Here is a 12,147-nt window from a genome sequence, read left to right as displayed (position 1 = left end):
AAGGAAATCTGGTCCTACATAGCTGGTACAAAGCGTGTTGAACCTGATATTGTAGCCTGTTGAATGTGATCATCTCATTTACAACACACTTTTAACACTCGAGTGTGACATAGAGTTTTTTCACTTGTTCACCATCTCTCTAGATACCCTTGCATTTAAAATGTATCACAAAATTTAGCAGGAGGACTGAGTAGCGTCCACCTCGATGACACTTGTTTTTTTGGGAATAGTAGCTCTACTTACCTCACCTTGCTATTTCTGGTTATTTGATGTGACATTGTCGAGCAGTGTCTTAAGCTCATAAAAAATTTCTACATGCACTACCCTCCACAAGCAAAGTCGAGAAGCATCTTAATCTCATTGTGTAAGCTCTTCACAAAGTGTGCTAAGATCTAATTACACTGCCTATGATAAGGGCACTCTTTGACTAATCTCTTGAATCACTCCCAGGCTTCATGAAATGTCTCCCCTTGCTCTTGCTCAAATCCCAAAATTTTACTCCTGAGAGACTTAATCTTCTAATGGAAAGGACTTTATCAAGAATTTCTGAGCAAGACCGTCTCATGTACAGATGGAATTCGCAGGCTCGTTCTTCAACCATGATTTTGCTTCTCCCAACAAGGAAAATGGAAACAAAGTCAGCCTGATTAGTCTAGAGTCACTCCTGTGGAATTCTAAGAGTTTGTGACCTCTAAAAATTAATTTATGTGTTGTTGTGGTCTTCATGTAGGTTATCCAGAAACTGGCTCTGAGATTGGACTAGTCGCACCATGTTTAGTTTCAGCTCAAAGTGTTCGGTGATAATAGGTTTAGCAATGGCTTGGCTCATGTTTTCTACCCTTGGCATAGCCGCCTCTATCACCATCTTGTTTGTCTTTTGTGTCGTCTTGGGAAGTTCCTGAGATAACACACTAAACAAACAAATGATAAAATGGAAAAAGAAAAGTAAAAATAAAACTATTTAATCTACAAAAAAAAGTAAGTCTAGAAGTCCGACCGATTCACAATAGACACGCAAGCGCACATGGTCGACAAGTAATATGTAGATAATTATATTATCACCCTCAATGAGGACTTAATCATTAAATTTCAAATCAGATTAAGTACCAAGACCAAGTTTATCAAATTATTATCTGTTAAAGTAAAAACGTAAATGCAAGCAAACATAAATATGATGATTGCGAATTCAGAAGAGAGATATATCCTAGAGCTACGGGTAATTTATCCAAACCAGTTGTGTATCACTTTAGTTATTCATTGAAAATCTAGTTTACTAGCCATAAGGTTGATTTTACTCCGGAGTTCATTCCTTATAAACCGAGCCTATTCAAACTACTAAAACGCATGTGTTCTCATGGTTATCTCAAGTAATAAGAACACAGTTGCATCTCTGGTATTTGACTAAGAAAGACAAATTAAGTAGAGGTCTACAACTAGCTAGTCACTTGCTAGCTATAAGTTAATCAGAACCCCTAATTAGTGCCAGATCAATCGTTGGTTCACTGAACAAGCCCTACCTTATCCTATAATGAAAAATAGACCTCCCATTTCGGGTGAACAGAATAAATTCGTAGATAGTATTCAATTGGTGATCAATAAATCAATTAATTAAGCTGTCACGACCCAATTTAGGACCATGACCGGCGCTATGGGGTAGGATTCCCAAAGCAAGCCTTAACGAGAATTTACAGAAAATCGGACAGAGTTTCCCCTATTTTTATGACTATCCAAAATTTTCCTGTCTCAAAATCAACAACAGAAACATTCGATCTCAACCAAACTAAATGCAATCAACCCGTTTTCAACGTAATGATACTAAAACATCTCTGAAATACGGGAAAAACGTCTAATACTAGTCACCAGTCTATAATGATTAAAGAATACTCATGGAATAAATCAAATGACTGTGGAGCAACTCTAAGAGTTCAAAAGAAAGACTATAATAAATAATAAACTCTTCGCCCACGCGAACAAGTGCGGGGCTCACCAGGAACTTTCAACTCGTGCTCCCTAGTTACCGTAATCCTCACCAACGTCACCTGCGGTCTCTGTAAAAAAGAATAGCGAGGAGTGAGACGCTTGCTCAGTGAGTAATAACACTTAAACACAACCGTTTTTATTGGGGACAAGTCAGAAAACATGCTTATATAATATTCATAGAATATTACGAAATAAATGCCCTTTTTGCAAAAACGGTAGCAATAACCAATCTTCTCTATTTTCATGTAAGCAGAAATCATTTAACAATTCAATAATAAACTCGGTAAACACGGTCATATCAACTCTTATATCTGGGAGGTTTCCAAGAAAGGATCATGTAATCTATATCATGTGGACCCCTTCGTAAAAGGAGTCAAATATAACTGTAGGTCCCTACTCGAGGGAAAACTGTGCATGTATGCTAGTTCTACCTTCCCACTAGCGAGGACTGTAACTGTAATCTGTAAATACAAGGTGCACCAGGTCTAATGAACCCGCCGTTAGCTACGGGATCCTTCAAAGTCTCCTCCCATTAATACTTTTCTTTGTAAATAATAAATATTCATATGAAAGCATTTTCAAACAATACAGGGCATTTCAATTTTTATCAAATCATGTAATTTCATTTCAGAAATGGTAACATATCTCAAGTAACGGTAAAACATATCTAGTAACGGTGAAAACAATTAGAATAACCGGTAACCATCTCAAGTAAACTGTTCGGTACTATATCAAGTAAAGGACTTGTCCCACATGCAATTTCAAAGCATCAGTAACACATTTTATTTTCAAAATCATGTATAAACCATGAAGGTTATGAAAATACAAATTGTGGTAAGATTACTACTCACATCTCGATGCCAACTAACCAAAGCTCGACTCTTTATCGATCCAAACTGCTCAATTCGTGTGTGAATCTATAAATCAATATAAGTTTCTCTGTTATCATCCGCTAACTCCAAAATCCAATAAATTCTAGTGGTAACCCATCACGATCCCAATTACCCATATCTCAATTTCGCTCAAAAGATCACTTTTAAGCTATTGATGGACCTAGTAAATTTTATTCCTCCATACTTCTTTATTCCCAATCATTCGTGCTAATTTGCTTCATCATGAGAATGCATAATTAAGGTTATACACTTAAACAATACTCCCAATCTCAATATCATAATTTAACTTAACCCAAATCTCTAAATCCTTGTATATATAAAAATACTAATTGAGATAGGAGCAAAAATATATGTTTACCTTGAATTGATAACTGAAGTTGAAGAAAGGCGGAAGGGAATGTTGAACCAGATGAAGCTTCTGCTTCTATTTCTAACTTTGCCTCCAGGGTTTTTTTTTCAATGGTGTAGGTTTTGTTTTTTTTCTAATATTGTTAGGGGTAATAGTGCTACGTTTCCCCACCCCTAATCCCTTAATTCTGATGCCCCTTTTTTTTTGTATTCATTAAGGGTTGCCGCCCAACATGCCCTTTATTATTATTTTTTTAAGTTTAATTAATTAAATACCTACACTTAAATATGGGATATTACATTCTCTTCACCTTAAGAAATTCGGTCCCCGAAATTTAAAATAAGAGCATACCTATAGACTGAAACAAGTGGGGATACTTGGCTCGCATATCGTTCTCGGACTCCCAAGTAGCTTCTTCAATAGTATGATTTCTCCATAAAACTTTCACGGACACAATTTCTTTTGATCGTAACTTCCTTACTTGTCTGTCAACAATAGCCACTGGCTCCTCCTCATACGTCAAGTTCTCATCAAGCGTTATAGTCGGTGCTTCCAGCACACGAGAAGGGTCTGATATGCATTTTCTTAGCATAGAAACATGAAACACTGGATGAATAAAAGACATCTCACGAGGAAGTGCCAAACGATAAGCCACCTCTCCTACGCGGTCAAGTATCTCATATGGTCCTATAAATCTCGGACTCAATTTAACTCTTTTTCCGAATCGCATCACACCTTTCATAGGAGAGACTCGCAAGAAAACTTTGTCCCCAACTATGAACACTAAATCTCTTCTTCTCTTATCCGCATAAGACTTTTGTTTGCTTTGAGCCGTGAGCAACCTCTGTCTAATTAACTGGACCTTGTCGATAGCTTCTTGTACCAAGTCTGGTCCCAATACATTAGCCTCTCCCACTTCAAACCATCCGATAGGAGAACGACACCGCTTTCCATATAAGGCTTCATATGGAGCCATCTCAATGCTTGACTGAAAGTTGTTATTGTAGGCAAATTCAGCTAAGGGTAGGTAAGAATCCCAACTACCTCCAAAATCAAGAACGCAGGCTCTCAACATATCCTCCAAGATCTGTATAGTACGTTCAGACTGCCCATTTGTCTGCGGATGAAATGCCGTACTAAGATCTACTCGTGTACCCAATGCTTCTTGAAAAGATTTCCATAAGCGGGAGGTAAATTGTGATCCTCTATCAGAGATGATGGATACTGGAACTCCGTGAAGTCGGACAATTTCATTCATAAATATTTGTGCATATTTCACTCCACCATATGTAGTCTTTACTAGCAAGAAGTGTGCTGATTTTGTTAGTCGGTCTACAATTACCCATACAGAGTCAAAACCTCTAAGGGTTCGCGGTAGCCCGATCACAAAATCCATAGTAACTCTTTCCCATTTCCACTCTGGAATATCAATCTGTTGTAGTAATCCCGTGGGTTGCTGATGCTCGGCTTTAACCTGCTGACAAGTCAAACAACTAGAAACAAAGTTAGCAACATCTTTCTTCGTAGATAGTATTCAATTGGTGATCAATAAATCAAATAATTAAGCGTAGGATAACATAAGTAAACTAATTAATCCAATATAAATCAGGGATAATCAAACGTATTCGAACATAAAGCTTCAACAAACAACATTCGTGGATAATCCCGTAACCCTAGAATAATACGAAACTAGCTACTTATGCTTGTGGCCACTACACAATTCATAATTGTTCAACTATATAAATAGAAGAAAGAAAAGATAAATTGTGTGAATCTCTGCTCCACGTTGCTGTAGCTATCCTTACATTGTTCTCCTCTCAAGAGTTTGAATCTCCCATAAAAATGTGTAGAAGGTGTATTTATAGTGTTAGGATTTGATCTTTGATCGAATTACTTCGTATAGTCCAAATCTAACTCGCATTGTAGTAAAATATGCCTGGTGCACTGCACAGGGTATCATACCCATGCACCGTACTAAGCATAAACTTCATAGAGTGAAATTCTACAGGTTTTGTAAATACTTACATTGGTACGACACTCAGTGTACCTACCCTATGTTCTTTCGTACCCTGCCAAATCTCACGATACGTCATTGTTTTTTCAGCTTATTTTCATGAGTTCTTGGCCCTCAAGTGCTTACCTTGATCTAAATACTTGTGAATGACTTCTAATTAGAATTCATAGTCATTTTTCCATCTCTTTTTGTATCAAATTGTCGTCTTTCTATAAAATCATATCCTACAAAGGAAACACACATATTAAGCGTAAAGTGGTCAAAATGAACTTAAAACACAAGAAAAGGGTATCAAATAAGAGGCATAATGTATCTAAAAGTCATGGATATTCAGGCTTTGACCAACAAATTTGTAAGATTGGATGTTTTTTACCTAGCAAGGTTCTAACTTATGTTGTCATCAATCGTCCTTGATTGAGTAGAATAAGGCTTACTAGTATGCGGGTCAACATTTGTGTGAGCTTAAAGACATTGTATGGTGCTACTAAGGTCACTATTGATGATAATAGGGGTTTTTTGGCTCCAGGGTCGGATATGTGTGTCTAATGTTGGTGATTTGAGAAAATTGATACTTTATGAAGCTCACTGTTCATGGTATTCTGTCCATCTAGAGGCTAGAAAGATGTACAGTGAGCTGAAACAATATTATTGGTGGCGTAGATGAGAAGAACATAGCTGGCCATGTTTCATGGTGTTTGAAGTACCAAAAGGTTATATATGAGCATTAGAAATCGGACATGACACTAGTTCACCCTATATTTCATGTATCTACGTTGTGAAGGTACATTGGGGACAAGTCTCATGTGTTGAAGTTAGATATGGTTCAACTTGATCAGAACTTGATCTATGAGGAAGAGTCGTTGGTTATTTTAGATAGCCAGATTCAAAAGCTAAGGTAAAAAAAATAGCTTCTGTGAGCATTAGAGGTAATTTCAATAGAGGAAATGGATTAAGAGACTGAGTCATACATGCACAGTAGATATCCACTACTATTTAATGGCTCAGGCACAATTTTAAACTCGTTTGAGGATGCGTATTTGTTTAAGAGGGGGGATGTAACATCCCGACCCCTTTTGAGTATTTAAATCCTATTCCCATATTAGAGACTTCTCATAAGTCTATATAGGGTTTTGGAAATTTTAGAGATGGTTCGGTTTCAGACTTGGGTGGCTCGGGTGAGTTTTGGGTAAGGAAATCACATTTGGATAGTGTAACTTGTTTTTGGTGTAGCTGCAATGCTTCGTGATTGTGCAGGTTTGGGTCACTGGGCATCGTGGTCGTGTGAGAGGGGGTCTCATTCACAATAGAGGCCTAGTTGGGTTGATCTTTGCAATAGTGAGGGCTGCTATCGCTATCGCAAAGAAGCGCAACTGAAGCACAAATTCCATATTCAGGATTTTGATCTATTTCCCTATTTTGGGTATTGGGATCTCAAACTAGTACAATCCAAAGGTGGATTTTCACCTTAAAGTTTGGGTAAGTGATTTTAACTTCGTTTGGATTATATATTGTGAGTACCCTTGAATTTAACACCTAAAGCATGGAATCAAAGAGTAGAAATTTGGGATTTTGCCCTAGGTTTAAGAGAGTGAAATTTGGGGTTTCAAACATCAATTTGAACTCGTATTGTATCATATATGGACTCATAGGTTATGGGTACCATATATTCATAGTTTGTTTTTGGGTTTAACCATGCGAATTGGCGTTAACTTTTTAGTGGTGACTTTGACTTTGTCCTGGCTTAAAAATATGAAATTGGTATTGATGGATTCGTCTAATTCATACAATATCATTTTGAACGGATCGAGCTCGTGTGGTTGCTTTGGAACGAGGAAAGGTAGTTCGTGAAGGTTATGGAAACTTCAAGCCGAGGTAAGTTATGGATTTGGCCTCAATGAGAGAATTTTCCCAAATTGATATTGTTTGTCAAATACTATGTATATGAGGGTACCATATATGTGAAGTGATGAGAACATATGCGGATATCAAGTATAGGAATGTTGGGTCTAGGTGGATATTGATATACATGCTTTACGTGCTTTTGTTGTGATTACTTTGAGCATTCTATTATGCTGGCATAATGTTATAGGCAACATGATCATGCTAGTCTAACATTATGAGCTATGTACATGTTTAATTACATGTTTAACTACATAATCATGCATTGTAGACATGTCTACTTATTTGCATATATTATTCATATCTTGACATGTGGTTTGATCTAATAAGTCAGATGGGACCATATATGTATCAAGATTATATAGTTTAGTACTCTAGTTATGGTGTGCAGATAAGAACCATCCCTCATGAGTCATTGTATAACCTAAGTCTCTCGGATTGTTTGCCCGCATGTTATTTAGCATTGGGAGTGCTAGTAAAAGATACTGTGTGCACTGGAGCCCTGGATTGAGTAAAGGTTGATTACTCGTGCATTTTTACATATCGTTTATGATTACCTCTTCACAAATCATTACGCTATTTTGTGCTTAATTTCAATTAAGATAATATTATAACTGCACATGTTGTTTAAGTAATTATTTTCTGACTAAACCTTTCCACTAGCTTGTTGGGGGGGGGGGGGGGAATGAGGATACTTACTCGATACAAGTTGTTGTACTCATGCTACACTTTCTATACTTTCTATGTAGATTTTGATCCTTATATTATGAAGCTCAGGAACGGGTGTAGGAGTTGAATAGATACTTTGTGGTGAGCTGCTTAGACTAGTTCGCACTACTATGGACTCTCATCTATCTTTATTAATTGTAACAACCAGTTTGGTAATTTTGAGCTTTTGACTCTTTTTCCCCAAAATACCATTCCTGTAGCTTTATCATGGTATTTTATGACTTGCGGGAATGGGTGACACAATTCTCGAGGCAATCGAGTGAGTATCAAATTAGATTTAGCAAATCTGGAAGTTCTTAAGTTAAGAAAATGAGAAAGTTTGACCATAGTCAACATCGGGGGTAAATGGGTCTGTATCGAAGTTTCCTCGATTTCATTAAGTTTGGAATGAGAGTTAGGACTTAGTCGAGTAGTTGGTTCAGATCCTGAGAGGCTCTGGCGCATTTTGGACCTTGGTTGGAAACTAGTTAAGTTTAAGGTTTAGAGTTGACCATGGTCAACATCGGGTTAAGAAGACCCCATTTCGATGTTTTGAGCGCGCAAGCAGGTTCATAACGTGTTTTATGACCCATATTTGGTTTGTGTCCGAGAGGTTCCGAATGAGTTTCGGGTGTTAAATCGAGGGGGGTATTTTTGAGTTGCTCGTTTCTAGTGCTAGGCATCCTTCTTCGGGATCGTGTAGCTTGGCGAGGCTGGCTATGGCAATCACGTGGTGGTCTTTACGGTCACGTAGGGTTGGGCCAGTCGGGGTCGCTGGTCTTCGCATTCACGGGCTTCGACTCAGATCGCGGAGGGGAAAATTAGGCCTGGTCACGAGAGACTCATGGCAATTGCAATAGTTTGCCCGTGATCGCCATGAAGGGTCGGGCAGAATAGTGAAATAAATCTCCGATTTTGATAACATTTCTCCATTTTCATATTTCAAATTCTAGAGCTTGGTTTAAGGTGATTTCAAAGGAATTTGGCTCGTTTTAGCTGGGGATAAGATTCTAATCCTAAATTTGATGTTATCTCTTAATTCCTCTTTTTAATTAGTGATTTAAGCCATGGGTTTGGGATGGGAAATTAGGGTTTTTGGCCCTAAAGTTGAAATTAAGTTTTTCTTTGATTTGAGATCCAATTAGTGGTTGGGTTTAGATGATTTTATGGTTTATACTAATTAAGTCATGGGTAAACTGTCTTTCTAATAAAATTCCAATTTTGCCCTTGGGGGCTCGGGTTCGACTTTTTGGGTGACTTTTGGGACCTGAGATATAAGTTTAGCAATATAGGCGTCTACGGACTGTATACTCATGTAGATTACGTAATTGATAGATTGATATCGATCCGAGGCTTTGAGGAAAGGAAAGGCGATCTCTTGAGGTTCATGGCACATTGCTTGACATTCGGGTATGTTAAGATTTTTGACTTCACTTGGGGGAAATTTTTGCTAAGTAATGATTAAAAATTGATTAATAAAGGGGTAAGGGTGTAACAGGGGGTCTTATACCCATGATGTGACAGGCATTGTATGAGTACCGCTGTTATATGATATGTAGTGATGTACTCCGTAGATATGGGTCGTTACCCGAGAATGCCAAAGCATATGGGCATTGGTTGTTATGTGCTACTTTCTTATACTTGATTGTTGACTATGTTTGATATTCCAAAAACCACGTACACTCATTATAAACACGTTGGTAAACATATTAAAACTGTTGGCTATTAATTTTGATTTGTTGATGAACTTACCTGAACATATTGCTATCAGGTCTGAACTATTGACGAACTTACTTGAATTGTTGGCTATGAAGTCTGGGTGTCGAGATGTTCATACTCTTATGTGTTGTATCATGCATATGATTATGATTGGATCTGATTGCAAGCTTGCAACATGTTGCATTAGTATTTGGCCTCTTAAGGTCGGGAGCATGATTTGGCCTCTTAAGGTCTGTACCCGATGTGATCTGGGAGATCTAATATTCCTGGTGGTATATGGACTTAAGAGGTCCCCCATGGGTCACATCTTCCCTATATTTTCGGAAGCTCTGTGTTTTTACAGAGCATACTGCATTACATTGCATTTCATTAATCTTTGCTTAATTGATTACTTGATGGACTATTTATTTGATTCTCTGACTATCTGATTATCTGTTTCCTTGAGTGCGTGGCTTAACTGGACTTTATATTTTGTACGTGGTAATTGGTTTGGTTATGAGATAAAGTATCTGGTAAGGTATAAAACGGGACTCTTCTATGTATTTCGTCACTACTTCTTTCGTCATCGGTCTATGAGATATGTTGAGTACACGAGCTTTCCGTACTCAAACTAGACTTGCTACACTTTTAGTGGCGCAGATTCGACCCCGAGTACTAGTGGACATCACAGAGCGGAGTGAGTATGAGCCGATTCTATCTAGGAGACCGTGGTGAGTTGCCTGGTTGTCCCGCAACACTCCTTCTTCGTCTATCCTTTATCATTCTGTCTTTCCTTTCTGTGTTCAGACAATGCAATATTTGATTCAAACTTGTACTTTCTTATTTAGAGGCACTTGTACTTATGACACCAATCTTGAGTGGATTTTTCGTTTTTTTTTTCTCTCTATATTTTCGATTATAAAGACTTAGTATTATGGATATTCAGCTTTTCTCTTATTTACTTTATTGTATAGGAATTGGTTGGGTTGGCTTACCTATCGGTTGAAAATAGGTGCCATCACGGCTTTATGATTTTTGGGTTGTGACATTAATATTCTACATTCCAGACATATCTATTTATGAGACTATTGTATTTACTCTATATTAGTCTCTCATGACTTCTAGCACTAGTCTTTGGTATTTTTGGGTCTTTCTGCAATATTTTTGCTTAAATTATTTCTTTAGGAAAATTTGCTATTTGCAAAATTAAATTATGTCTTTTAGATAGCAAAAGTAGAAGTTGTATGCAATTAGGTTTGCCTAATTTTTTGGGGTTAGGTGCCATTACGGCTTTGTCAAATTGCGTCGTGATAGACAAGGTTTCGAAGGGTGCGACTTCTAGCTAGTAATTGGTGGAAATGATGTAATGCAACTTAAGGTTCGAGTTTGTGTTTGTGATACAAGTTACCTGTAGAGACTCATAGTTGAGGAGGCACAAAGATAACGATATTCAATACATCCTTGGGCTACAAAGGTGTGGCATGACTTTAGAGATTCTTCTGGTTGAGTAAGATGAAGAGGGACATTGTAGATCATTTAACTCGTTGCTGAATTGTTAACAAGTTAAGTATGAGCACCAGAAACTCAGAGGTTTAACTCAGAGTATGACTATACCCAAGTGGAAGTGGGAAAGGATTATTATGGACATCGTGGTAAGCTCACCGTGTAGTTTTACAAAGTTTGGTGCATGTTGGGTGATTGTTCATAGCTTGACTAGGTTTGTACACATACAGTCCAGACTATAACTCTTTTGAGAAACTTCATATATTTACATCCGAGAGATAGAACGGTTGCATGGGGTGCACACCCTTTTATATCGTTTCCTACGAGGGAACATAGTTTACAACTCACTTTTGGCAGTCTGTGTAAAAGGCCATGGGTACACAAGTTGAGTTTAGCAACACTTTTCACCTACACACTTTCAGTCAGTCGGAGCAAACTATTTAGATCCTTAAGGACATGTTGAGATCATGTTACTTTAGCGGAGTTTTCTTATAACAAAAATCACCAGTCTAGTAGTTAGATCACCCCATATAAATCTTTTATAGGAGCTAGTGTCATTCTCCAATTGTTTAACATTCCGTACTCCAGAACCAAAGTATAGAACCATGAAATCAGAAGAGCGGAATTTGGCTAATCGTTAGAGGACAGAGGGAGCTCGCTCTAGATAGAGGCAGGAGCTCACTATAGACCTCTCTCAGCCCTCGTTTTAGAGCTAGCCGTTACACCTCGTAGTTTAGACGTTGAGTTCCGTAGGTGTCAACTGCTTAATTGTGAACACTGGAATGATATGCGCCTATTTTATGGTTATAAGGGTTTATGATCATGTATGAAAAGTATTGGAAGGATTGGAGGTCAAATGGGCGGAAGATGAAAATTGGGCGAACTGGGGAGAATTCCCCTTCACGTTCGCCAGATGGCCTCGCGTTCGCGGTGGCCATAGAAATTCCAGACCATCGCATTCGCGAGAGGACCTCACGTTTGCGAAGGACAATTATTAAGTCGGTTCCACCGACTTTGACCCCCTATATAAACGGTAAAACCCTTCATTTTCACCAGATTTTTCTAAAAACAAAACTCAGAAAATAGATGAGGGTGTGAGGATG

At 38.0% G+C, this 12,147-nt stretch overlaps 1 non-coding gene across 1 annotated transcript; it reads left to right on the top strand.

Moving 5' to 3' along the window:
* Window positions 1-402: 402 nt before the first annotated feature.
* LOC132638880 (small nucleolar RNA R71) lies at window positions 403-509 on the top strand. Its single transcript, XR_009581941.1, has one exon. It is a non-coding gene; the product is annotated as a small nucleolar RNA R71 (small nucleolar RNA).
* The last annotated feature ends 11,638 nt before the right edge of the window (window positions 510-12,147 follow it).

Source organism: Lycium barbarum, chromosome 4, assembly GCF_019175385.1.
Source record: "Lycium barbarum isolate Lr01 chromosome 4, ASM1917538v2, whole genome shotgun sequence".
NCBI classification, from domain to species: Eukaryota; Viridiplantae; Streptophyta; class Magnoliopsida; order Solanales; family Solanaceae; genus Lycium; species Lycium barbarum.
Note: the sequence above shows the minus strand (reverse complement) of the source record. Positions and strands in the feature narration are given on the sequence as shown.